The 27,285-nt window shown below is 45.6% G+C and overlaps 1 protein-coding gene across 12 annotated transcripts in view; it reads right to left on the bottom strand.

Moving 5' to 3' along the window:
- TIAM2 (TIAM Rac1 associated GEF 2) overlaps positions 1–27,285 on the bottom strand; it is a 323,817-nt gene that overhangs the window by 126,184 nt on the left and 170,348 nt on the right. For all 12 annotated transcript variants that reach the window (XR_013555828.2, XR_013555829.2, XM_078447496.2 and 9 more), the window contains one exon: positions 10,105–10,199. The gene's annotated coding sequence lies outside the window, so the exon portion shown is untranslated. The remainder of the gene's footprint in view (positions 1–10,104; positions 10,200–27,285) is intronic.

Here is a 27,285-nt window from a genome sequence, read left to right as displayed (position 1 = left end):
GGCTCTGTGCTGACAGGTGAGCCCCAGCTTGGGATTCTGTCTCCCTCTTTCTCTGCCCCTCCCCCACTTGTGCTCCCTTGCGCTCTCTCTCAAACCAAATAAAAATAAAGTTTAAAATGTGAATGGATCTATGTATGAAACTGACAAGATTCTTGCTTCACATTCAAGACCAGATTGTACTACAGACATACAAGCTTTTGATTCCCTATCTTGCGTGAAAAATAAATTACATATGCGTACACACATCTACACGTAAGAGTACATGGACACACAATTTTTTTCCCATACAGGTTCCGTGTAGTTAATACACGCTTGAAGGGCGCCTGGGTGGCTCAGTCGGTTGAGCGTCCGACTTCGGCTCAGGTCATGATCTCACAGCTCGTGAGTTCGAGCCCCGCGTCGGGCTCTGTGCTGACAGCTCAGAGCCTGGAGCCTGCTTCTGCCTCTGTGTCTCCCTCTCTCTCTGCCCCTAACCCACTCGCATTCTGTCTCTGTCAAAAATAAATAACCATTAAAAAAAAAATACATGCTTGAAGGTACACTTTCTAATCTTAATTAGCAAATAATAAGAACCATTATATAAGGTCACCTGTCCAATAGTTACAAAAACCAGTCTAACCTCCACAAAACTCTGTTAGTGAACACAGAACCAAAGACTGTTTAGTGCGGGCAGGGCACACCTGAAAAGCTGCCTGCGCCCAATCCCCTCACTTTACGGACAAGAAATGGAGGTTGAGTCACTTTCCAAGGTCCCAGAGCTGGCCAGCAGCAGGCAGCAGAGCCAGGACATGCCAGTCGAGTAACCACAACCTCCAGGACCGAAGTCAGAAAAGTCACCACGGAAGCCAAGTCACATAACAGAAAACATGGGAATTCCCAAAATGTCAAGTTGACGTGTGTGTGCGTGTGTGTGCACGTGCTGAAAAATAGCCTGGGTTGGGCCCCTGGCTGGCTAAGTCGGTAAAGCATGCAACTCTGAATCCCAGGATCGTGAGTTTGAGCCCCACACTGGGCATGGAGCCCACTTAAAAAAAAAAAAAAATGCCCTGGGTAAACCCAGAAGAAGAAAGAATACAAGTCATGGAGCAGCATTGTTTCTGTTGCTAAAATAAAAGGAAAATGAAGTATCATTGGCTAACGTAAAAGAAAACAGTCTCTCGAGAGGGAAGAAGGAAGTGTAAGAACACGTGCTTCTCAATGTGAAAAATGTATCAGAAAGACAACCAACTGTGTGGAATACTTACATGCCTGTATTGTAAGACCTGCCTCTAGATTTTAAGCCAATTCTGACCTTTTCGAACACGTTATATGCAGGTCTGTTTATGCCAGAATTGCCTGTAGGAATGAATGATCTCCAACATTCCCCAGACATTTCCAATGGATTTGCACTGTCTGGTTCCCTTTTTTAATCCCCAGGTAACTTTAGTTCTATGGATGCACAATGTCACTTGGGGGTTAAAGAGCTTAAACTTTGCCCAACTACAATAAAATACTCTCAACTTAGTACTCTGCCCTAAAATGATGAAAGCCAGCACATCTCCAAATCATAAAAGCAGACTTTACCTTTCTAATGCTTCGTTCTGAGATGACAACATAACGGGACCTATGTGTTAACAAAAATCTAAGGTTAAATTCCTTGGCAAAGATCTCCAAGAATTACATATATTACTACTTAAGGAAGTATTCTGTCCTCGAACGTACAACGCAAAAGGACACATAGGAAAGTAATATAGCAAAATGTTAACAATTACAGAATTCAAGCGGTGGTAATATTCACTGTACAATTCTTTCAACTTTCTCTATGTTTGCAAATTCTCCTAATAAAAAGTTGGGGGGAAATGACAGATGGACACACACAAAGTCAAATTCACACAAACAGAAAAGTGGCTGCCGGGGGGGTGGGGGGGGGGGAGGAGGAGGGGTTGGTAAAAACTGTTGTTACAGATGAGTAATCTCTGAGGGTCCAACGTGAAACACTATACTGTGTAACTGAAATTTGCTGATAGAGTAGAACTTAAATGTTCTCTCTCTGACACACACACAGGATAAACAGTGAAGTGACAGGTGTTCTTTTGTTCTTAATTTTTTTTTTTTGTGGTTTTATTTATTCTTCGAGAGGGCGAAAGCAAGGAGGGGAGGGGCAGAGAGAAAAGGAGACAGAAACCCAAGCAGGCTCTGTGCTGTCGCGGTGGAGCCCCACGTGGGGCTCTGACTCACAAGCCGTGAGACTGAGTCGGATGTTCAACCGACTGAGCCACCCAGGGCTCCCTTTTTTTTTGAGAGAGAGAGAGAGAGAGAGAGAGAGATAGAGAGAGAGAAAGCGAAAGCAGGGAAGGGGCGGCATACGGTCTTCGTTAACTGGACGGGGACATTCCTTTCCCCAGTGCACGCATACATCACACCAAATCACCACAATGTACACTAACTATCCTTCCATTTTATATGTCAACTACACCTCCAAAAGGTGAAATTTTTACAACTACCACATCTTTGGGGCGCCTGGGTGGTTCAGGTGGTTAAGTGTCCGACTTCAGCTCAGGTCATGATCTCGCAGTTCGTGGGTTTGAGCCCCGCGTCGGGCTCTGTGCTGACAGATCAGTCTGGAGCCTGCTCCGGATTCTGTGTCTCCCTCTCTCTCTCTCTGCCCCTCCCCTGCTTGCGCTCTCTCTCAAAAATAAACATTTTTTTAATTAAAAAAAAAAACGTGCTCTTTATTAAGTGAAAATAAAGAGCAAAATCAAATTTTAACTTTTTTTAGAGTAAACTGGAGGTGCCCACAAAACCAACAGTCAATTTTAAGCTAATTCAAAATGCAATACTAGCATGCTATGTATTGCTTTAAAGCCACAACAAACCTAAAGTTCTTAATACAAGCTTTTTCTAAGTGGTTCAAAGGTACCAAATACGCAAGACACATTTTAATGCGGTCAACTCTCATGAAAATAAGGAATAAATATTTATAAAGTCCAAGTGGTACCTTACATTACATAATAAGCAAGTCTCAAGAATTTAACCAAATGACCAGTTAATTACTTTTGGGAGATGTGAGCAAATGTGAAATAACCAAAAAACTAAGATTTAAAACAAATTCTTAATAAATTTTTCCTTTACATGGACTTTTTTCTATAAGTCATTATATCCAAGTTAAATACACTTTGATAACTGACAATTATTGATAATGTATAAACCCCTAAAGTTTAAAATTAAATGGAATGCTTTATAGTAAGAGGCATGATTTTTATATAAACGATAAAAATCTGTACAAAAAAATGCTACCAGGGTGCCTGGGTAGCTCTGTAGTTAAGCGTCTGACTTCAGCTCAGGTCATGATTTCATGGTTCGTGGGTTCAAGCCCCACATCAGGCTCTGAGCTAACAGCTCAGAGCCTGGAGCCTGCTTCAGTTCAGATTCTGTGTCTCTTTCTCTCTCTGCCCCTCCCCACCCTGTGTTTTCTCTCCATGCCCCCCGCCCCCGCCTCAAAAATAAATAAATAAACATTTTTTAAAAATCATGCTACCAAAAATAAAACCATACTCATTCATGAGCTTCCGCTAAGGTAACCTAAGAATTTTCAGTAGGAATAAACCATTTAGAAAACCCACTTACAAATACTACACACTAGACACATCTGTTTATAACATTTTTGAAGGGTTCTATTGGAACATTTAAGAAAGTGTAAGGAATCTGTCCAGAATTCGATGTAGTCAATTAAAAAGTGCTCTATTCAGCCTCCCACACCATGGGCACAGTACTTCCTTTTTATGGACTAAAGTGAAATCGTTCACGCTGAAAGGTTCCTAATCAGTTTAATTCAGAGAGTAATTGGATCTGAGTTTTATAAGAGACCACAGAGGTCATCCAGCAGGTCCTATCTTCCTTCTAATTTGAGAACCTCCTACGGTATCCTGACAGATGGGCCACCCTCTTCCACCCAAATACACCGAGTGATGGCAAGTCCCAGCTCCATTAGGGAGCACATTCCATTGTTAAAACACCAACTGATAGATGACAACTCCTTCCAGGGACTTGAAACCAGTCATCCTCAAAATTCCACTAATTAAGTTAGTCTTTCTGTCCTTATCAACAGACACCCTACGCCGCTCTCCCTCCCAACCGCCCTTACAAACAATAGATGTCCAATGTCATGGCTCTTCCCCTGTTCTCTCTCTCTCTTTTAGTTTATCTGCACAATGTTGCCAGAAGCACCCTTGTAAAATAGAACGGACGAACAAAACCAGATTGTGTCTTTCACTAAAAATCAAATCCACACACACAGAAGAGAGTCCTAGGATTTCAGTCTGTGCCTCAGTGGGCTACGAGGGCAGTGCCCTTGGTAACCACGCCCCCCCCCCCCCCCCCCCCCCGAGTCAACGAGGTTACAGGCCCTCATCTGTTTGGTGCCACAAAGTCTGGGAAGCGTTGGGGGAGGGACCCACTAGGGAAGGCAGAATGGAACCTCGTTCCACAGCCCACACACATGTGCAAATTACACACTGCTCCCATTTCACCCAACCAGGAGTCCTGACGACCGATCGTGGGGAAGACGAGCAAGTTTGCTGCTGAAAAAAGACAAAATGGCCTAAAATAGAAGCCAAAGAGTTCTGTTTGAACACAGAGGGGAAATCCTACTGCCCCGCTCAGGAATCACACACACACCTTCAGTGCCATTTAAAATGCATGCAATGACGGAGGCCAGAGGGCTATACTCCTAAGAAACAGAAGCCGTCTGTTTGCAAATTAGGTTTCTACGAGTATTCTTCAGCGCACACACAAAACATGTTCTGTTCTACCTTTCTGGAAACATGAGACTCTACAGAAACGTCTTTAGGTTTTCCACCACTAATACAGAAGGAGATAGAACTTTTCCAGCTTTCTCCTAATTCTACTAGAAGAAAAACAACTTAAGTAAATGAAAACTGGTAACTGGCACGCGGTATCGGGGAGACTGCACGGCGGGGTCACTACCGTAGCAAACGGGCCCACGTGTGCCCCTCCAACCGGGCCAGCAGCCACCTCCCCAGCTGTCCATTGCCACCTGGGATGCACATCGCCGTGCTGCCCGGTGAAACCGCGTTTTAAAGGAACACTGAACATGTTGCTTTTAGCTAAAATTTTCGCTTTCTCCAGGTAGGCAACTGGGGCACCTGGTGGCTCAGTCAGTGGAGCGTTTGGCTCTTGATTTCAGTTTAGGTCGTGATCTTGCAGTTTGTGAAATCGAGCCCAGCATCGAGGCTCTGCTCTGACACCACGGAGGTTGCCTGGGATTCTCCCTCCCTCTCTCTGCCCCTCCCCTGCTCTCTCTCTCTCTCTCTCTCCCAAAATTAATAGGTAAACATTTAAAATAATAGTAATAAAAAATAAAGGTAGGCAACTAACCTAAATATCCTTAAGACCCTTGTCAGGGATGCGTTTTGCAGGCCCAACAAAGCTCACCCACAGCCCAGAAGCAGCCAGAAGCCCACCAGTTTGCAACCTCTGATTCAAATGATAAACACAAACAGGAAGATTTTAAATCCTGAAACGTGTTTTAAAAGAAAGCAATCAGGGCACCTGGGTGGCGCAGTCGGTTAAGCGTCCGACTTCAGCCAGGTCACGATCTCGCGGTCTGTGAGTTCGAGCCCCGCATCAGGCTCTGGGCTGATGGCTCGGAGCCTGGAGCCTGTTTCCGATTCTGTGTCTCCCTCTCTCTCTGCCCCTCCCCCGTTCATGCTCTGTCTCTCTCTGTCCCAAAAATAAATAAAAAACGTTGAAAAAAAAATTTAAAAAAAAAAAAAAAAAAAAAAAAAAAGAAAGCAATCAGCAGTCCCAACTCTCTGACCTCAGAGAGCTAAATCCTGGGTCTCCAGGGACGTATGGCTCCATACAACCAACCGGCCCAGATGACCAGATGTACACGCAGGATTCTGGACGGGGCCATTTATACCGAAGAGGAGTTGGAACGGGACATACAGGCCACGGCAGCCCCCTTCCTGGGGAGCGAGGAATCCTTTCTCCAGGAATCTTGATCTACAGTCCAGCAGCCTCTGGACCCATATCTGCCCTGGGAAGTTCACTACTGTACAGGCTGCCCGCCCGTTTCCCCCCAGCTCCTAAGTTTCCTTCTATTCACTGGCCCTAGTGTCTCACTGCCCCTGCTCGCTGCACACATGGCTCACTCTCAAGGGCAATATTATGCTCCCCACTAAACAATATTTTCAGGGCGCCTGGGTCAGTCGGTTGAGCAGCCAATGTTGGCTCAAGTCATGATCTCACGGTTCATGGATTCAAGCCCTGCATCAGTCTCTGTGCTGACAGAACCTGGTTTGGATTCTGTGTGTCTCTCTCTCTGCCCCTCCCTCGCTCACGCTCTGTCTCTGTTTCCCTCTCTCCCAAAAATTAATAAACATTAAAAAATTAAAAAAATGAAAATAAAAAATAAACTTAATATTTTCTATGCTAAATATTCTGTTCCCTTCATCATCATGAATAGGACACTGTTTGTTTGTTTTTTTTAAGTTTATTGATTTATTTTGAGAGAGAGAGCATGCAAGCAGGAGAGAGGAGAGAGAATCCCAAGCAGACTCTGTGCTGTGAGTGCAGAGCCCGATGCCGGGATCCAGGTCATAAACCACAAGATCGTGACCTAAGCTGAAATCAAGAGTCAGATGCTTAACCGACTGAGCCACCCAGGTGCCCAGGACACTATTTCTAAACACTCCTGGTGCACCTGGGTGGCTCAGTCGGTTAAGCATCCAACTCTTGGTTTGGGCCACGCATTGGGCTCTGCAATGACAATGTGGAGCCTACTTGGGATTCTCTCTCTCCCCATCTCTCTGCTGCTCCTTTGTTCACATACACACACACTCTCTCTCTCTAAATTAATTAATTAATTAATTAATTAATTTAAAAAATAAATAAATAGGGGTGTCTGGATGGCACCGGCTCAGGTCATGATCTCGTGGCTTGTGGGTTCGAGCCCCACATCGGGCTCTGTGCTGACAGCTCAGAGCCTGGAGCCTGCTTTGGATTCTATGTCTGCCTCTCTCTCTCTGCCCCTCCCCATGCCCACACTCTGTCTCTGTCTCTGTCTCTCTCTCTCTCTCAAAAATAAATAAACATTAAATTTTTTTCTAAATAAACAAAATACACACTCCTAACCATTCCTAACCATGATCACTGTTGTCCAGATAGTAACATCCTTCTCAGATCTAAGGTGTAAAAAGGAAGAAAGTAGGAAATGAAAAATCACGAAGCCCTGTGCCCGAATGTTACATGTATTTTCATATTTAATTCCCACAGCAATCTTTTTTGATTTGTATTATCAGCACTACTTTGCACATGGAGAAAGTGAAGTTAGGCACAGTCGAGTCATTTGCTGAGGGTCACGAAACAAGCACAACTAGAGAACTCAAACCAAGTCAGTCTGGCCCCAAAGAGACAACAATATTGCTAGCCATATGGAAAATGGCATATTTGTGATTTATCACTATGATAACTAAAGTTATTAACAATTATAATTAAGCCTTTTCTTTCTGTTGACTCAGGGATGTCAACATGTGAAGCAAATGCTCAAAGTCCTGTCTCCACTTTAGGAGCAGAATCCAAATACATTATTTTCAAATCCAGTTGATGTACCTAATATATAAAATCCTGAGTATACACTAAATAGCAGACATTTTTTTTAAGTGTTTTACATTTTATTTATTTTTGGTAGAGCGAGACAGAGCACGAGTGGGGGAGGGGCAGAGAGAGAAGGAGACACAGAATCCGAAGCAGGGTCCAGGCTCCGAGCTGTCAGCACAGAGCCCCACGTGCGGCTCGAACTCATGGACGGCGAGATCGTGACCTGAGCTGAAGTCTGACGCTTAACTGACTGAGCCACTCAGCCACCCCTAAAACAGCAGGAATCTATATAACACATATATCAACGTCCTTAATCACAATCACATGAGGAAAATGCTCTTATTACCCCCATTTTACAGAAGAAGAAACTGAGGCACCAAACTTAAATAACCTGCCCAAGGTCACTGAGCCAGCAAATGTGAGAGACAGGATTCAAAAAGCTCAACAGGCAAACTGTCTCCAAAAAAAAAAAAAAAAATCTAAACCTTAGGCTTTTCAAGTAGGTGTATTTCAGTCCTGGCAACTGCACTTCAGTAAAGCATAAATGAAACAGTCTCAAAGGCTAATCAGATATTCCTTTTAAATATTCTAACGTAGGAGCACCGAGGTGGTTCAGTTGATTATGTGTCCGACTCTTGATTTTGGCTCAGGTCATCATCTCACGGTCTATGAGTTCAAGCCCTGCATCAGGCTCTGCGCTAACAGCATGGAGCCTGCTTGGGATTCTCTCTCTCCCACTCTCTGCCTCTCTCCTCCCCCAGATAAGTAGGTAAGTAAGTAAATAAATAAACACATACATACATACATAAATATTCTAATATAGAAAATATAAAGGTTAGTTAACACAAAAGTTACCAAACATCATCTAAATTCCTAACTTTAAAGCACCAGTTTTTAAAATTCACTTATTTTGAGAGAGTGTACACAAGCAGGAGAGGGACAAAGAGAGGGGGAGAGAGAATCCCAAGCAGGTTCCTCACTGCCAGCACAGAGCCCAACGCGGGGCTCGATCCCACAGACCGCGAGATCAAGACCTGAGCAGAAATCAAGAGTTGGACACTTAACCAATTGAGCCACCCAGATGCCCCCAAATTCCTAACTTTAATAAGTGCTCTAATTGCAAATAAACTCAAAACACTACAAAACTTCCTTTTTATGCAGAAGATAATGTTAAACTTGGCAATTCTGTGAGAGAATAATTCACATTTAAAAACAGCTCCTGGGGCGCCTACGTGGCTCAGCTGCTTAAGCATCTGACTCTGGATTTCGGTTGTGAGTTCGAGCCCCGCATCGGGCTCCATGCTGACAGCAGAGAGTCTGCTTGGGATTCCCTCTCTCTCTTCCCCTTCCCTGCTCATGCGTGCACACATACACTCTCTGCCTTAAAATAAACTTTAAAATAAAAATAGTTACCAAGTAGACAAAGTGGATCTTCAAAATCTCCTCCAGTGCCAACAACTTTCTCATCGTATGACACTGAGTGACTTACACAGTGAGCCGCACTTCACGGCTGAGCTCATCATATAATTCAGGCAGAAAGCGTCTGTTGTGCACTAGACATGGTCTGAGCCGTGGAGCTACATGGCGAGCAAGACCGACAAGGGTTCTGACCTCATGGAGCTTCCGCTCCGGTGACAAGAAGGCTCAACAGCAAGCAGGTAGATACACGAGACAGAAAACTATCACGCACGACAAGCACTTTGCAGGGAAATAAAATAGGTGGCCACTTCAGACTGGGTGGACAGAGACGATCTCTCAGAGGCAACACCTTGAGTTGAGATCCAAACGGTGTGAGGCGGCACCGGAAGGATGGGACCAGCTGCCTCTGACAGAGCTGGTGCTCGCGTCTGTGAATTTCAGCCAAGTTAGGCATGAACTGTAGACCCTGCCAGCGTGTCCGGGGAAGGACCGGCAACCACTCCAAACACTGCTCTGGGAACTGTTCAGTTTTCTGCTTTAGTACTTATGCTGAAACACCAAGACATCGACTAGTAAAACACCCCAGGCAGAATGGAAGAGCCTTAGCACAACGGGAACCTCCCCTCCCCTCAGTGGCCTCATGTCCAACTTTCCTGAGCTCACCTGATCTTACGACTCCAGCTATGAATTATATACTCCAGATCTGTTCTTCAGCAGGCTAGCCTGTTTCATTGGGAGTTCAAGTGGGTGCTGTACCTATCTGATACATAAAGAGACGGAACTGAACACCTGCCAGGCTGCAACTCTGCCACCTAAGTTCCCAGAGAAGATGGGGATACGGAATCCCAGAGAGAGACAGGATCATCCAGTGCATCTAATTAAAACGTGTTTATAATAAGCCGCTCAGACTGAATGCACCACTGCCCACAGGAAATCCAATTTCCAACCGGAACGTGAGGAATCCACTTTGGCTCTCCCCACCCAGGTCCACACACAAAGAGCACTAAACAGAGCTCCACGGGAAACAGACCCACAACTGACATACATGAACACCTTCAAGGTGCACAAGTGCCTTGAACTTACCACTGGAAGGAGGGTGAACGACACTTAGTGTTAATCATTCATTCATCCAGAATGAGCTGGCTGAAGAGGTTCCTTTGTAATTCAAGCACAGAGCCCTGGCAAGGGAAACAAAAAGAGGTGATTAGAAACAATTTATTATAATTTGTAATTGGGCTTGATATAAAAAGGGAGCAACTAGGAAAAAAAAAGCCAAAAACAACTCAAAAGTGAAGTGGTTAACGATAAAGCAGATAGGAGGGTAGGGGCGCCTGGGTGGCTCAGTCGGTTGAGCGTCCGACTTCAGCTCAGGTCACGATCTCACGGTCTGTGAGTTCGAGCCCCGCGTCGGGCTCTGGGCTGATGGCTCAGAGCCTGGAGCCTGCTTCCGATTCTGTGTCTCCCTCTCTCTCTGCCCCTCCCCCGTTCACGCTCTGTCTCTCTCTGTCTCAAAAATAAATAAATGTTAAAAAAAAAAAAAAAAAAAAAAAAAAGGAGGGTCTTCCCACAACCTGATTGGAGAAGCAGATTTGCTAGAACTCCACATGGCCAAGCCATTTTAGAGATAGATAGATAGATGGAGAGAAGGGAGAAAGAGCAGACAGAAGAAGAAAAATAGACAGATGGACAGACAGATGTATGACCAAATAGCCAGATAAAGCCTACTGTGATCAAACCACAACTCCAGGGCCGGGGGCAGAGTAGTAAAAGAGAAAGGTCTCTGCTCTCACTGATCTTTATTCAAGTAGAAGAAAACATCCAAAACAAATGAACAAACACGAAATATATCTAGAGTGATATGTACAATGCAGACATCTAAACAGGATGAAGTAGCTAATTTAAATTGGAAGGTCAGGAAATGGCTCTCTGAGAAGGCAACTAGGCTGCAATCTCAGTGCTATTTCAAGCTGAGGGAAACAGTCTGCCAGGCAGAGGGACCAGTCAAGACCTTAACAAGAACCAACGTGTCAGAGACAGTCATCACGGACTGTGGGGCAGAATCCAAATGCAAGTGGGTTGAATCAAAGAATGAGAGTTGAGTTACTTATGAAGCAGGTGGCTTCTGGGTCCTCTCTTACTGTGGAGAATACTACCTTCTTCTGTTGTTTGATGCGCTGCCCAATGATATATTAAAATTCATGGCCCTATTAGTCAACATACCAGAAAGTACTTCTCTTTTCTTTCATTTTTTTAAAATGTTAAACGGATTGCTTTCAGAGAGTGAGACTTGTCTTCTTACAAGATATTTGACCTCAGTTATGGTCGTAAAATACTACATTATGCTAATAATTGTGTACTGTGAGTTACATCCTTCATAAAGAATGCAGGCTTTGGAGCCAAAAGATTGGGGTTCACCCCCCACGCCCAGCTTCCCCATTACCACCTGAGCAAGCCTAGCCTGGTTATTTCAATTGCCTGAGCCTCTGGTTTCTTCAACTATAAAGTGGAAATATTATCTGCTTTGCAGGGTTATTCTAAGTATTGAATGGGATCATGCACATAAAATACTCAATTAAGGGGCTGAAACATGAAATGCTCAGTCGAAGTGACAATAAAGAACTTCCACTGTAAACAGTTGCTACTAGGAACGGTGCAATTATCACAATGATTCAAGCTATAGAAACACACCTCTATGACTGGACACAGGAGAGAGAACAATTTTCATTTATAGGTTCTTTGAATATCTTATGGGTGGACCTCTAAAAACCAGCCCAAACTCTTGCCCTTTACAGGTGAAAATTTAAAGCTAAGAGGTAGGCTGACGTGCCCAAACTGACCTCACTGGTTCAGAGAAAATTTATAGAAATCTGATATATTTGGTCAAGAATGCCTGCCTCGTAAGGTAAATCCTATATAAGCAGAACTTTTTTCATTTTCATTTAAGTAATCTCCACGCTCATCATGGGGCTCAAAGTCATGTGATCAGCAGTCACATGCTCTACCGACAGAGCCAGCCAAGCATCCCAAATTCTTAATTCACTGTGGAATTAACCCAGTATAGACAAGAAAATATCTTTAAATGGTAAGAACGGAAAATTGAACAAGCTGCAGTGGACTCCATCTAAACAGATTAGACTGACAATTTTTTAAAGCCAAGAACTGTCATATTTTACTGTCATATTTTACTAGATGGTTATTTACTAACCAAGAAACTATAAAATATAATATCTGTCACATTTACATTTTCCCAATGATAATAAGATATTGAGCCTCCAGCACCGATTATGCAAGGAAGCTTTCCATACATTTATTCTGAATACTTTGTCATTTCATGAGTGTGGGTTTTTATTCCCCACGCCTTTGCACTTACTGTGCCCTGTTAGGAATGCTTTCCTGGAAAACTCCTAATTATCCCTCAAGACCCTAAGTGTCTCCTCTTCTGTGAAGCTTTCCCCAACCTTCTACCTTCCTCCCCGAGACATGAGACACTATCACTCCCTCGTTTACCTCGCCACTCCATCTAATTGAGGCAACGACACTGCAGTGATCTTTCACTCGTCTGCCTCCTTTACCAGATTTTGATTGCTTTCAAAGGGAAAGGTTCATCTTTCCTGATGTCTAGCATAGTGCCTTACACATGGGTGCCCGAGAGACGTATGACCGATGGGTCGATGGATGCATCACACTGTTAATACAACACGATTTAATTTTTAAACCAGCCTGCATTTCCGTCACATCACCATGACCTAAATTACATACAAAAGGGTGAGTAGCAGCTTAACCACTCTGATAGTGAATGTCATGTGTCAGCCTGGCTGGGTCATCGTGCACAGTCCTGTAGTCAAACACCAGTCTAGACATTGCCATAAAAGTACTGTTTTAGACGTGATTAGTACGAAATCAGTAGACTCTCAGTAAAGCAGATTACCCTCCTTAATGCGGTGGGCCTCATCCTATCAGCTGATGGTCTATCGAGCAAAGCCTGAAGTTTCCTCCAGAAGCAATTCTGCCTCCGGACTGCAACAGAGAAACCCTCCTGCAACCCACTTTCAACAAGTGGATGTTTTGTGAATAGTGTAGATGGGTTCGGGTGCCTGGCTGGCGTAGTCAGAAGAGCAGGTGACTCCACCTTGAGGTTGTGAGTTTGAGCCCCAGAGTGAGTACAGAGATGACTTAAATAAAAACTTAAAAAAAAAATAGCATAGATGGTTTTTAGCTGCTAACTTTAGATGCCACGTTTAGGATGCCACGTTTAGGATGGGGCAGGTACTGCGACAGCTCATGACTGCAGGTCTAACAGGGCCCTTTGTGTATTTAAGTCTACGAGATTCAAGGCAGTGCTAGGTAACCTACGTCTACAATAAAACTCTAGCATTTTCGGTTATACAAAGAGTGTGTTGTATCTGTAACAGCGCACAGGTACCACGTGTGGACAGAGTCATCAATCAACAGATTTCACCCATGCTCTTTTTGGCATGAACCCCAGCCAGTCCTGGAGCCCCCGAGCCGCCCGCCTGCTTGCCGCCCTGACATCATCTTAATTCAACGCGAGTAGGTTTTGCGTTCTTCTCCCTTGAGTTGTGTGAGGAAAAGCCGTTCGGGTTTCCAGTGCTGCAGATTCTCCCCCCACACCTTCCCTAAGAGCTGAAAGTAACTGGACCCTTGGCCACATCCTCGTTAAAAATAAAGGAAGGCCACACCTGAAGAATGTTACCACGTTAACCAACCTACGAACTTACAGTCAAGCCCTGGGCTGAGTCACAGTGCCCGGTGTTCACAAAACTTGCGCTGCTTCAACCAGAAACTGCTAAAGAAGACAAAGTTACCACCGCTTAACCTGTGCCCTTAAAATGGGCTCCCCTCTCCAACGACGTAAAAACAACACAGCTGTCACTGAGAAATTTCTAAAATCCACCCCTTCGTCAAACGAAATCCCCTCTGAAACCACCATCTCCCCGAACAAAACAAAACCAAAAAAAAAAAAAAAAAATGTTTTAACATCTCTGGGTTTAGCCTTGCTATCGGCTAGGCGGCTTATCAATTCAGAGACCCGATGTCTGTGGTAAAACAGGACAGTGGGAAGGTTTCCAGGAGAGAAAAAGGGGCTGGGAACAAGATGTGCAAGTCTATTAACCCGTCACAGGAGCCAGGTCTGTGCCATCTGCCTGCCCTCCCCCCCCCCCCAGCCCCGGACCTCCGCTCACAGGTAGACTGTTGTCCCAGTCTCTCCGCCCACAGAGACTTCAGAGACATGACGAACAAACCACTGTGTGGCTCTCACTCCGGGGCAGTAGGTGAGACCGGACGTTGTAAGCCTTCATTCCATGACAACTCCCCCCACCTCCCGGCCACGCTGACATTAGCACACTGTTCCTGCACAAAGAACTAATGGAATCAGATGCTGCTCTTAACAGAAAGAGACAGGACAGTCGCCCAGCAGACTAGAGAATGTTCGAGAATCCATCATTTCTGACAAAGGGAGGACTAATTAAAATGAAAAAAGAAGTTTCGGGCTATCCTCCCCAAATGACAGACTTCTGCACACACGCAGCGTACGTTTACTGCTTATTATGAACCAAGTTACGAAAAGGTCCTGGTTATTTATAAAACGGCTCATGTGAAACACCAAAAAAAAAAAAAAACAAAAACAAAAACAAAAACAAAAAAATCAATGGACAGCTGGAAGGACAGGATGTGCCCACTTGGGCCACTGTATCTCCTAGACTGGTTTCTGTTTAGAATAATCCTTCCCGAGGATTCCCAAAAAGCTTATGTGTCCGGGGAAAAAAATTAAGGATGCAAAAGTTGACTCGAGTGCCTGACATGCAGGGCATTTATTAAGTTGGTTATTTCAGTTCAAGGAGTATTTGTTGATCATCTACTGTGTTCCAGGAACTCTGCTAAGCGTTGGGAATATGATGTTGACTGGGAACCTCACATTCTTGCACAGCCTATAACCAAGTAAGTCAGAAGCCACAAAACACTGTGGGGACAGCATGGTCCAGGGGGGTAAGGTAGTGGGGAAGCACACAGGAGTGGTCCTGTGTCCAGCCTTCAAGACAGATCCAAATCCGGGGCGCCTGGGTGGCTCAGTCGGTTAAGCGTCTGACTTTGGCTCAGGTCACGATCTCAGAGTTTGTAGGTTCGAACCCCGCGTCGGGCTCTGTGCCGACAGCTGGGAGCCTGGAGCCTGCTTCGGATTCTGCGTCTCCCTCTCTGCCGCTCCCCTGCTAATGCTCTGTCTCTCTCAAGAAATACACATTTAAAAAAAGACAGATCCAAATTCAGTAATATATGCCCACATCATAAAAATTACCTATATTCAGTGTCCCTGGTACGGCGACATGGGATCTTTCTCCACTAGGATTCCACAGATGTTTTAAAACATGTGTACGTATTCTTTGACGCTCCCGCTACAGGGCAGGGTGGGGCGACCAGTCTAAGCCCCCTCCCCTTGAATCCACTTCAACCTACTAAGAATACAGCAGAGTTGACACTACGGGATTTCCAAGGCCAGGTCAGAAGAGGCCATCAATTTCCATCTGGTTTTCCTGGAGCCCTTGACCTGAAGCCCTGGCGGAGCATGTATCTGGCATCGTATTTGGGTTCCTTGATCCCTATATTTACCTGACACTTATCACCATATTTTCCGACACATGCAAAGTCACTGAGGATCCTATTCCGACCCTTTGCCAAGACAAAAGACAATGATTTCAGTGTTGGTGTCTTAAATAACCACTGAGTGACTATGAGGGAAAATGAGTGAAGGAAGAAGGAAGGAATGAGCAAACGGTAGTGTAAGTGATTTCGACATTCAGTGGCAGGTGATTCAAGAATGCTTGGGTTTAAACAACCTGTGCAAAGATTTGTTCCCACATGCTCTAATACTACAGACTGCCACACAGGCTCCTGTAGACATTTAGGTCCCACTGCAGATGACTAAAATATTTCATCTTCCTGGGGCGCCTGGGTGTCCCAGTCAGCTAAGCCTCTGACCCTTGATTTCAGCTCAGGTCATGATCTCATGGTTCCTGAGTTGGAGCCTCCCGGGGGGGCTCCCCACTGACAAAGCTGAGGCTGCTTGGGATATGCTATCTCTCTCTCTCACAAAATAAATAAATTAAATAAATAAAACATTTCATCCGCCTAAACTTCCCAAAGATGCCCAGATACAGAGCACAAGCTAGTGTCTCAACGGACAAAGAAACATCTTCTTACGGGCCCCCTCCCTGGAGACCTCCAGGAAACAATGAGTTCAAAATCACGAGCTCGGCCGAGAAAGTCTGTGCTGTAGAACCCACCAACAGAGCATCAGCTCTGCCCCAAGCAAGGCTCATTCCAAGACTGCTTTAACTGTTACATCTCACAGATTCGTCCCAAGGCTGGGGGTGTTGGTCAGGGCATGAAACACTACTTCAGATGCTATTTTTATAGCAACATAACACACAGCATTTAATGTCACCAGCCACACTTGACACTTGAAGAGGCCATGTTGTTTTCACCTAAGCTTCTGTCCAAAGTCAAACACTGTGGAAAGCGAACGCCTGTGGCTACGCACCTTGCCCTCAAAGTGGGTACTTTTACTTCTGAAATTAAAGAACGTGTAGGTTTTGTAGCAGGTTCTCCTTGAGACACCCTTCCCAGACGTGCTAATGTCCTCCCACTGACAGACAACGCAAGTGGGATAAAAAGGTAGCAGCCCCCAGAGAAGCAAGGCTCTTGTGGGCCCTGTGGCAATGGTATGGAAACCAGAGATACGGTTGGGAACAATGGTAACAAATACAAACCTGACGGCCACAGCACAGATCATGGTGTCTTTCTGGAAGGTGAGAGAAACGCTTGCCAGGGCACCGTTTTGGTTCTGGATTCATCAGCTACTTGCACAGAAAGGAGCCTATGTTGGCATGCCGGTGGGCCAAGAGCTATCGCTGCTTCATCCTAGGTTATGGGGCAAATCAAAACGACCCAAGGAGCAAACCGACACCAGGAACTTTTTAAACAAAGCAAATCCTAGAATCCATAGAAACTCAACCTCCAGGTTCACGCCAGACACATCTGAAACCTCCAGCTGTGTACTGACTGACATAGTCCATTTTACATTTAGGAACATTTAGGTCCCTATTGACAGCAAGGTGCTGTGCCGGGCACTTGATGTGCGAACGAATGCATGATGTGCGAACGAATCGGGCACAGCACAACTTATCAAAGGGCCTAGGGCTAGTAGAAGAAAAGACAATAAAGACATTATAAAGTATATAAAGACGCAAGACAAACCGGCCATCTGGGAGGAGAGAAGACGGTGCTGTAAAAAAGAATGCCGGAACCTTCCCCTGGTTTTCAAAACACAAACAAAACAAAAAAACACCAAAAAAAAAAAAAAAAAAAATCCATTAAATCCACCCAAAGCAGACATTTTCAGCAGCAAAGCCACCAACATCATCAACCCCCCAACCAGAGGGGGATGCAGTTTGGATACAGCTTAAAAGGAGAAGAAAACAAAACACAACTACAAGAGAACATCAACCTCTACAGTGAAACAAACCACAGAACTTTTTAAAAAGGATTGGAGGATGCCGGGAATCTATTTCCAGAGATAAAAGGTGGATTCTACAGCCGCAGACAAGAGCAGGTTGGGATCAAGAAAGATGGCCCGGGGTGACTCCCTCCAGAACCGGGCTGGGAGTATGGACGAGGACAACGCAAGGCCAGGCCGGGCAGAACAGGGCAGCCTTGCTGGTGGACCTGGCCTTGAGGAATCGTCCGACACGTACGTGAGGAAGCAGGGAGGCCCTGCATTCTCGTGAGAAGAGGAAGACAGCACAGATGAAGGAGAGACCAGGACCTGAGGCCCGGACGGCATGGACAAGCATCGAGTCGAGCGTGATACAGTGCAGGGAGAAGTGAGTACAGAGAAGCAGATCAGGACACCCCGTGACAGACACCCCTCAAGTCCGAGCTGTCACTTGGGCTTCAGTCGTAAGACGACTTGGGAGAGAAGTCATAGGCCAGCGGCCAGTCAGTCCCTCTGGCTGACACCAGACCAGCACCATCCACCTGTCCTGAATGAGCATTAACATCAAGGGGCTCATATGATGAAAATAAACCGGAAATCCCAGAGTATGTTTGCAAAATAGAAAAGAGCTCAGTCCCAAGAACGCCGGAGTACGCGGCAACAAGTTCAGAACAAAGCCCGGACCTGCCCCTAGGTCATACACCCACCTCTCTAAACCTGACTTCCCTCCACGTGAAATGGAAAGGATTGCACCCACCTTTCCCGGACTGCCGTGAAAACAAAATGAGAAAACATCTTTAAATTACCTGACATAGGGCCTGGTCCAAGTTCAGAAAGGTTAAACAATGTTAGTTCTCTCTTCTTGTCCTGGTTTCTGTAAAGCAGAAATAAATGCAGGCTTTCTTCCACAGGGAACAGCCCTAATAAAAACTCGGAATTATTTTTAACTAGCGCAAGGCTAGCGAGATGACTCAGTAATGCCAAGGCCAGGCCTGAATGTCCGTTACTAACAAACACCGTAAAACATTTTTCAAAAAATATTTCTCTAGGAACTGCGTGTGAGTAGGTAGCTAAGTTTTAAGTTGAAAAGAAAATGTGAATTGAGACACTTGCACAGTTAGACCCAAAAACCGTTGTGTTTCCTGATCTATCGTAATATTCTGATACTGTTTCCATAGTCTAAAATAATAGTAATTAAATTAATTAGGGCATTGAGGCCCTTCCCAATCACAGACAAGCAAGGGAGCCTTCTGAAGGGGCAGGTTATGGACCACAGGGCTATTTCTGAGTTTAGTGTTAAGACTAAGCCTATACGATTGTGGTTTTTCTTTTTTAACTTTTTTTTTTTTTTTTTTTTTTTAAGAAATCTCTACACCCAACGCGGGGCTCAAACCCACGATCCCGAAATCAAGAGTCACATGGTCCAGCAACTGAGCCAGCCAGGCGCCCCAGGATTGCTATTCTTTAAAAACAAATGATCTATCATGAAGAAAGGGACTCGGCATGCTTTCGGAGTTTGTAGAATTAACCGCCACCTGTGCTCTGAGCCCCATGTACTAAGGGAATTGTTAAGAAATCAGCATACGTTATGGCAAATGTATTAAATGTGAACTCTGTGTGTGCAAAATTAAAAAAGAGTTTGGGGGAATTTCAAATACCCAGTAGTTGGACGTGACTGAAGGCGTTGCCACGTTATGTCTTCCGGACTTTGCTCTCCCTGCGGCAGTCCATTCGGCATTCAACCTCCACCCTCTCTCGGGCCCGAATCAGAGTCCGCACCAACTAGCCTCCAATTACTTACTACATCTAACCTCTCTGTACATCCCTAAACAACCATAACCACAGAACTTCCCTACGCTGACAGTATTTCAGACCTTTCATTGTAATTACTTCAGCATGGAATTAGCAGCATATTTCCCAAGGGTATTTTATTGCCTATTTCATGAGGATGAAAAACGAAAACTTCAGTGGGAAAGTGGCTGCAAATGGAGAGGAGGTGGGGAAGGACGGCGACAAACGCAGGTCAGGGCCCAGAGCGAAGGCACCACCTCCTTCGGCCTATTAAGCCCCCTCCAACCAGCCACTATTAATAACTCCTGCACCCCACTGTCCTTGCTTGCCCGGAGCTGCTCTGAGATCCGATTCTCTCTCACCGTTCCACCAGCCTCCCCTCCACCCTCGAACCCGCCCCCCACCAAGGCCCTGGTCATGAGGTGAACACTGGGGACCCCATCCCCAGCTCTACAGGCAACTCTCAGAGAATCTACTAGTTTGAATAGTACTGGGATTTGCTCTCAAGTCAGAAGTACATCAATCACAGTTTAGGAACTAGCCACATCTTTGTCCCTTAGGAAGAACTTAATAAACATATAAGGAAAAGGCTTGTTGATAATAATTTGAAAAGCTATTATTGGCCAAAAAAAATATTATCTTCAAAAGAGAGAACATTAATAAAGTTATCCCTACATTAACATGTAATATGTTTCAGGGTGCCTGGGTGGCTCAGTCAGTTGAGCGTCCGACTTCAGCTCAGGTCGTGATCTCACCACTTGTGGGTTCGAGCCCCACGTCAGGCTTTGGGTTGACAGCTCAGAGCCTGGACCCTGCTTCAGATTCTGTGTCTCCTTCTCTCTCTCTCTGCCCCTCCCCTGCTCACACTCTCCTCTCTCAAAAAATGAATACACGCTAAAAAAATTAATAAAAACATAAAAAAATAAACTTTAAAAAAGCATAACATGTTTAAACCTTAAGCAGATACTTTAAAGTCACAGCACACTACACTCTTGCGAAAGACGAACATGCGAAGTAAATTACCTCTGATATGGACAGGAGCTCACGACTAAGCCTGTTGTTAGTAAATGTCTTTGGTTGGAATCCCTGTACCCACATCAACAAATCAACAATAATATCAGCTGTTGATCCAGCATAGATCAGGAGGATTTATGTAGGACCTGGTATAATAAAGGCATCATCAGTATGGGATCGTACTTGCTGGGGGCGTTCTCCCGCACCCCAAATCCAGCATCTTGGTTCTAGGGTAGATCAGGTCTCTTTCTCCACCCAGATTCACACTGCATTTTCCACCTCCCAGACTCAAAGGGATTTTGTGGGGATTACTGATGTCTGAAAGATCTTTCATCTTTGGGGATGAAAGGGGCTAATGAGTATTTGTTGGGAAGCACTCCCACTCTGCCCTACGGGAAGTCTCGGCATTCTCTTCTAAGGAAGGGTGTCTGCTGCAGGCAGGAAAACGCTACGTTTGAAGAGGGAAGGAGGACAGACTTTTCATTAAGGGGACGTGGGGTAGCTCGCTGCTCCCCAGAGACCAGAGGCCCTTCAGTTCTAATTCTTCCTCAGCTGCCACGGTGGGTGCGACCTTGAGCCTCACCTTCTGTCTGTAAATCCAGGTTAAGCACACAGAGCCCCTCTGAGGAGCAGGGCTTACAATCAGAGGAAGTCAACTGAAGTGGAAATATATGTACATATTATTGTACTTCTATAAGCTCGGGCTTGGCTATAGTCTCAGGCCGTTCTATCACAGCACTTGGTCCATAAGAAACCAGGACAGGACCAGGGACAACTACAAATGGATAATAACGCCATCTCCTACAGGGTTTTCGTACGGTCCTCTAACTTATAAACTTCGACAGATTTTAGGCATGATAAATACCTACTTAGAAGTGGTATCTAAAAGAAGACCGATTTGGGGGAGCCTGGGTGGCTCAGTCGGTTAAGTGTCCGACTCTTGGCTTCGGCTCAGGTCGTGGGATGGAGTCCTGCATCTGGCTCTGTGTGCTAACAGCGTGCAGCTTGCTTGAGATCCTCTCTCCCTCCCTCCCTCTCTCAAAATTAACAAATGAACTTGAAAAGAATAAAAAAACAAAAGAAAACTGATTTAGGCCCTAATAAGAAACAAGGATTTTAATTCTCACGATAGACCATTGTGTCTCTAGGAACATTTTCATCTGTCACAAAATCTAAGTAAGAAATGCTCCCTACAGAACTGCTTCCAAGTGTCTTCTCTATTCGATTCCTTCACTTCCTCACCCCTGTCAATTCCCGCCTCCCTCCCAACACCCCCCCACACACACACACACACACCTCCACCCATCTCCACCATGTTCCTCAGCCCGAGCTTGGTCCGCCTCTTTCTGCCTTCAACATTCTCCTTCTGGGCGGCCTCATGGCTCTCACCACTGCTCAGGACAGCCACGGCCCCGGCTCCAGGGTAAATGGCTCTTCCAGACCTACCAGATGGGCCACCTCAAAATCAAGAAGACCCAAACTAGGGGCACCTGGGCGGCTCAGTTGGTTGAGCACTGACTTTGGCTCAGGTCACCATCTCACGGTTCATGAGTTCAAGCCCTGTGTTGGGCTCTCTCTGTCAGCACAGAGCCTGCTTCAGATCCTCTGGTCCCCTCCTCTCTCTGGCCCTCTCCCTCTCTCTCACAAAAATAAGTCTTAAAAATATATAAAAAATAAAATTAAAGAAAAATGAAAAGGAGACTCAAACTAAAATTATTATGCCCAACCCGATCCTGCCCCCCAATACCAGTTCTAGGTTCCCGAACCGGGACCCCGGGCCCCGATCCGGCCAGTCTCGCAAGACAGAAGCCCATCAATTATCCCAGGGTGGCCGCTGTCTGCTCTCCAAATCCAGCTCTCAGTAAATCTTCTGGCTCCTCCCTCAGTGTCTCCCTCACAGGTGCCTCCCTGCCCTTCGGCAGCCTGCACCGGCTGACCTTGGCCCTGCCTCTACTGTTACCTGCTGTCCTTCTTCTGGTCCTTCCTCTGTCCACAAATCTCTCCTCCACACACGAGTCAGAGGAAAATTCTAAAGCACGAGTCTGCTCCTATCATGTTCTGGTCTGAAAACTTCGAGTATGATTACAAGCTCCTGATGATTACAAGTCCCAAACTTCTTTTCGTGGCATAGAAAACTCCACTGACCCTTCCAGCCCCTGTCCTACCAGCCCCCGGGGGGGTCCCCTGCAGCCCACAGCATATTGTGTACCAAACTGCCTCTGTCTCCCCTCCCGACTAAAACGCCCCCTCCCTCGGCTTTAACAGCAAATCGCTCTTCATTCTCAAGACAAACTTCCGTGGTTCTTCTGAGACATCTTCCCTAACATCATATACGAGGGACAATACACTTCCATTTTCAGATGCATCACTGCTCCGTAGTCAAATCTCTGTCAGAGCCCTCACTACCCTGCGCAGAAACTCTTGTTCACATGCCCACCTGTTTTTCGAGGGCACAGACTCTGTTCTGTGAGTCTTTCTCCAACATTCCTAACAGGGGGCCTGGACAAGTCTGTATGAGCAATGAGTGCCCAATACACGAATGACAGACAGATACATGTTCTGGAATACCGCAGTTTAAGCGAATGAACCCACCTGAAAATGCTGCTTCCACTTTCTTCCTGTCCTCCAGAAAACCAAAGTTATTTCAGGTACAAGAGTCTATACATTTCGATGAAGCCTGTGTAGGGACATGCCCCAAAGCTGTCTGGAAAGCCGAAGTGCATCTATTCATTTCTATAATGTGCAAACACACTTTCAGAAACTCTTTCTGGGCGCCTGGGTAGCTCGGTCGGTTAAGCGTCCGACTTTGGCTCAGGTCATGATCTCACCCGTCAGAGTTCAAGCCCCACGTCGGGCTCTGCGCTAACAGCTCAGAGCCTGGAGCCTGCTTCGGATTCTGTCTCCTGTTCTCTGCCCCTCCCCCGCTCACACTCTGTCTCTCTCTCTCAAAAAGAATAAATAAACGTTAGAAAATAATTTAAAAAAATTTTTTTTAATGTTTTTTATGCGTTCAAAGCCCGAGCTGAACCACAGGCTTGGCAGTAAAGACACGCTTAAATAAAGGCGCTTTCTTGGGAAGCACCCCAGGGCATTCATCGTCCCGCCATAAATTTCCCTTTAAAAGACTAAGAATTAATTTACCTCATGTTTTTAAGCAACTTTACCCTAGGTTATTTATCATTTCCCCATTTAACTCATCATAAAGAAATTCCTGAGAAACGGCCTTAAAGATAGGAAGGATATGCTTGCCAGAAATATTTCTTAATGAAACGGACCACATAGTGTAGGATTTTTTTTTTTTTTTAAATAACCAAATTACCCAAACTTCAGCTTTAAAAAGACACAGCTGTCCAGGGAGCACACTGCAGTTGGTACGTCGGATGGCAAAATCCGGCGCCGTTGAAAAACAAAGATATTTCTTCAACATCCCATGACTTCAATCGTCTTAATCGTGGGAAACTACATAAGGACTCAAAACTGTGGACGAAGCAAATCATCCGAACTTGTTCTCGTTTTTCTTATATGTTTCATATATATTATAGACACGTGTATCTTATTTATTCTAGCGGCTGTACACGAGTGCTACAATGTAGGCTTTCTCTTCTCTACTGAAATCACCACGAACAACCACACAGGCCATCAACTTCTTTCATGCTCCTGCAGTGTAATTCCTGCAGAAGTCTATTTCTTCTTTCCTTTTGGTGTCTAACAAAACAGGTGTGGATAACTACACTTTACCAAGATTATATGCAAACACACGCTGCTTTCTAGACTTTCCCAAGTTTCCCCAAAGGTGTGTTATTTCCTTCCAGTGGCTGGAGCTCTAGACATTCTCGGGCTGAACTTGATCAAACAATGGGAAACCAGGCTCTCATGTTTACTAACCGCTACGGGTGGCTCTAAAGGATTATAAGACACCAGGCGGGTTCTTCTCACTCACAGAATTTCTTGAAGAAGCAAACAGAACCAGAATAGGGCAGCCTGCAGTTTAGAAGTCTGGGGGGAGGGGGGGAAGGGGGAGGGGAAGGGGGAGGGGAGAGAAAGAAAGAAAGAAAGAAAGAAAGAAAGAAAGAAACGAACGAACGAACTCTCTGAGGGAAGGGCAGTCCTGGATTTAAATCTGCCTCCATCTGTCTTAGTCGGGGCTGAGACGATGACCCACCTCACCGGGCTGCGGTGATTAGATGGTTAAGGTGTGTTAAGCACCTGGCACAGATCTTTCTCCTCCCAGCTCCAGGCTGCCTACCTGCCACTTCTACCTGATGGTCTAAGGGCAATGGAAAGACAACCCTCCCTCACCCCCAGTCCACCTCCAAGGCCCGCTGACTGTTCCTCCTCAGTATCTGGCCCGGGGCACCCAGTTCTCTCCATTTCTCGGGCTGCCACCCAGCCAACATCACCATCACTCTCCTAGACTAATGCAACAGCATCTCAACTGTTTCCCCAAAGCCCCTTTTAAGACCCCCTTTGGAGCCGGGGTCCTTGGATGGTTCAGTCAGTTAAGCATCCGACCTCGGCTCAGGTCACCATCTCACGGCTCAGGAGTTCAAGCCCCACACTGGACTCTGTGCTGACAGCTTGGAGCCTGGAGCCTACTTCGGATTCTGTGTCTCCCTCTCTCTCTCTCCGCCCCTCCCCAGCTCGTGCTCGCTAGCTCTCTCGCTCTCTCTCAAAAACAAACGTTCAAAAAAATAAAGTAAAATCCCTTTGGAATCTTCCCAATACTCTTGAATACCAGGATCTTAGTATGATATACAAAGTCTTGCACGGTCAACTCTTACCCACCCCTCTGGCCTCCCGTCTGCATTCTCCTCCTCCCTCCTCACACTACAGCCATATTCTCTCCTGCCAGGGGACTTCTGCATACGCTACACCTTTGCTGGAAGTCGAAAATTCTTCTTTCTCCCTGACCCCATTCTAGCCTAATTATTACCTTTCCTCATCCTCAAAGCTAGGTCAGGTCCACTCCTCATAGAATCAAGCGCTTCTTCCTTCAAAGAACTCTTCATGGTTGAGAGAAGCATATTTTTACTGTGTGACTAATCAATGTATTTCTCTCTCTCTTCACTCTAAACTCAAAGCACGGCAAGGAACAAACAAATTTTACCATTATCTTAGGTTGGGTGTTCCTGAAACAGAGCCTAAGGTGAGGACTTGGGTACAGATGGTTCATTTGGGAGGTGATCCCAGGAGGAAGGAGAGAGAGAGAGTAGGGAGAGTGAAACAGGAGAGAAGGAAAACCAGTCCAAGGGCATAGAAGGGAAAACCAGCCCAAGGGCACGTTATCAAGGGCATTACTGTGGGCAACAGGGCATCAATCCCACCAGGAGATGCCACCTGGAACTGTCCCCTGGGGGAAGGAGGCAGAAGCGTGTGTCCCCTGGTTTCTGTCCCCTCCTAGTTTCAGGCCATGACCAGGGGGGTTAACTCTCCCATCTCGACCTGTGCTTGCACACCACACGGCCCCCACGGCACCGGAATGAGGGCAGACAGCAGGTACGAGGCTGTCACCACAAGGCACTTCCGACACCACACTGACTGTCCCTCAAAGAGGTGTCTGAAAATGGAAGCGAGTCATGATGATGTGGCTCAGAGACTCGGCAGCTGCTACTCTGTATGTCCCTGTGCCCGGCACGGGGCCTGATGTACCACAGAACCCCACAAAAGGTGGTAGTGGGGGGGAGGAGGGGTTCTCAACATTGCTCTTTTTCAACACAAATATAACTTCTAATAACACTGGTAGAATTTTTTTTTTTTTTAATTGGGAAAAGAAAGTTAATTCCAGGGATATCTGGCTGGCCCAGTCAGAGGAGCCTATGTCTCTGGATCTCAGGGTTGTGAGTCTGAGCTCCACACTGGGTGTAGAGATTACATACATACATACATACATACATACATACATACATACATAAAAAACAGATAATTCCACTATGATGTCCTGGAAGGTCTCTCCACAGAGAAGCACTGGAAATCGCAACTGCAGGAGAGGGGTTCTGATAACAAAAAGAGCATAAATTTTTACACTGTTACAATGAGACAATGAGAAGAGTAACTACATCTATAGTGTGCCCTTTGTGTATGTAGCTATATTTAACAACTTGAGCACCATCCCCAAGCATTATTTTTTTTTTAATTTTTTTTAATGTTTATTTATTTTTGAGACAGAGAGAGCCAAAGCATGAATGGGGGAGGGGCAGAGAGAGAGGGAGACACAGAATCAGAAGCAGGCTCCAGGCTCTGAGCCATCGGCCCAGACTGAGCCACCCAGGCGCCCCCCAAGCATTATTTTTGCCTCTAGAGCATAAATAAAGATACTTGCGGGATACTAGAAGGTGAAGATTACATTTATGTCCAAAATAATTGGACACCCTGAGGTGAAAACAGCCTCACGGCATTCTCTAAATGATACAGAGTATACATATAGCCCCCTTCCTAATCCTAAAGCATCAGTAAATTCCATAAGGTTATGGATGATCACCAGAAAATACTGAAGTGTTGCAAAATGGGGTGCTTACATGCAAAGGTCCGTTCTGCCAAACCCTTCAACTTAAGGATTTTATCTGCTTAAGATTCACCAATTAAACAAAAATCCAGGGAATATTTCTTGGGCACAAAGACACCGCTAAGGTTATGTGGAGAAAACCAGTAAACGGATTCAGTTCCGGTCATGAAAAGATGACCTAGTACCTGTAGGACAGGAAGATGGACCTAGATACAAATAAAAATGGCAGAGTAAAATAAAGCAAAATGTTACTTAAAACCCAAACTAACTGCCACGACTTCTGTCTCCTCAAGAGGAAGCATGAGTCGTATCTGTGGAGAGATCAAGCTAGAGACTAATGGAGGGAAGAGAAAGGAAAGACAGAAATGGCGGCCTCTCACATTTTCCATACATGTCAAAGGTGGACAGAGTCCTATGCTTTGGGCAGTTGTTAATGGAGAGGGGG

The sequence above is a fragment of the Panthera onca genome, chromosome B2 (genome assembly GCF_046562875.1).
Source record: "Panthera onca isolate mPanOnc1 chromosome B2, mPanOnc1 haplotype 2, whole genome shotgun sequence".
In the NCBI taxonomy this organism is placed as follows: Eukaryota; Metazoa; Chordata; class Mammalia; order Carnivora; family Felidae; genus Panthera; species Panthera onca.
This window is presented reverse-complemented; position numbering and strand designations above follow the sequence as displayed.